The sequence below is a fragment of the Micropterus salmoides genome, unplaced genomic scaffold, assembly GCF_014851395.1.
Source record: "Micropterus salmoides isolate LMB-PRFRI ecotype aquatic unplaced genomic scaffold, ASM1485139v1 Ms_hic_scaffold_4, whole genome shotgun sequence".
In the NCBI taxonomy this organism is placed as follows: Eukaryota; Metazoa; Chordata; class Actinopteri; order Centrarchiformes; family Centrarchidae; genus Micropterus; species Micropterus salmoides.
Window position 1 is genome coordinate 18,351,388 of NW_024043372.1, and position 1,575 is coordinate 18,352,962.

At 34.0% G+C, this 1,575-nt stretch overlaps 1 long non-coding RNA gene across 1 annotated transcript; it reads left to right on the plus strand.

Moving 5' to 3' along the window:
- Positions 1-222: 222 nt before the first annotated feature.
- Positions 223-810, plus strand: LOC119885663. Its single transcript, XR_005441377.1, has 3 exons — positions 223-289; positions 406-488; positions 602-810. It is a non-coding gene; the product is annotated as an uncharacterized LOC119885663 (long non-coding RNA).
- The last annotated feature ends 765 nt before the right edge of the window (positions 811-1,575 follow it).

The window sequence follows — 1,575 nt, forward strand, 5'->3', positions numbered from 1 at the left end:
TACTACATTCCCACATTGACTCTTGTGGCCACAACCTATGAGCATGAGTCTAGCCAGCACCAGCTCTATGAGTCATGTCATTCCTTATGGCCAGAAACAGACAATGGGTTTCCATTACAGAGCAAAATTTTTGATATCATCAATGATGCACAGAATTGTGTATCTTCATTGTCAAAGTTGCCCAAAATGCAGTCAATGACTATAACTAATGATCATTAACAAAAAAAGTTCTCTTACAACAGAAGACTGTCTGCTTTTGAGGAAGATTTCTTTGACTTCTCTGTTGCAGGTCAGTCCTGGTCTGTTTTCTTTTAAGTAATCACTGATCTATTTAAGAAAATTCAGTAAACAATGTATCAGCAAGGAAGATTAGCAGGTTCGACATTATCTTGCTCTTTTTCCCAGGAGATCACAACTTGGGATTTGCAGGCTCTTAAACATCACAGGGTTTTAGACCTCGTCTACAAAATGTTGAAACTCGATTGCAGGTATTGTTTACCTTTTTGGTATTACATACAGTACCTATGAAAATCTTCTGGAGTACAAGGCCAAATTATAATTGAGATGGCAATATTAATACATAATCCTTGTGTATTTCCAGGTCACATCAAAAAGTCCAGAGGTTTCAAACATCAACCCTAGATGACGGCTACACACTGGAAAATGTTTTAATTACAGTGTTTTCCATGTTGAAAATGATATCTGATATCTGAATCTATATGAGCTATCAACCATGTATTGCACATATATAATTTATACAATAATATACTAGTAATTTGTTGTTATAATATTAATTGAACATTTATTTATATAAATATAATCTACTGTGCCCCCATATAAAAATGAAATGTCACTTCAGACTCCAGTGTTGTTAATTAATTCACATCATACAGTCATTTGTTTTTGCCAAAAAGTTTCTGTGAAATTTCAAACTAATTTGAAAGACTACATGATGCTACACTGAAATCTTTTAGTTTTTTATATTTTATTTTTTGTCAATGAGAAATGCTCCCTGTAGTACTGAAAAACACAAGGTCTAAAAAACTATACAAACATTTAATTCCATCCTTTCCTGAAACTCTTGCCCAGGGGTTGTTTCAGCATTGTTGTTTTCATCATAAAGGAATATGCTGTTATGTTGTTAACACCTTAGATTTTGACCTGGTGGCTTTTGCATCAAGCATTGTACATCTACATTTACTAAGATTGCACAAATTAATTTGAAAAATATAGAAAGGCCTCTGAATTCACTTGCAATAGGAACCAAGAGTAGGCCTACAGCAACAATGAGATTTAAATATTTATAAGGTGGCTTTGATAAGTGTAGTTTTTATCAGTGTTGATATGGGGTTTTTGGAGCAAGTTGATTTTGAGATACTGTTTTCAGTATCATCAATGTGCCACTTCTTATATTTCACATGTGATAGTCATTTGTCACATTTGCTGTGAGGCGAGCGCAATCCACCGGACCACCATGCACAACAACTATCCAATTTATGCAATACTATACAATGGCCATGAAATATGCTACTTTGTCTTTGGTGCTGTTTTAAAAAAAAGTAAGCATCTATAGCT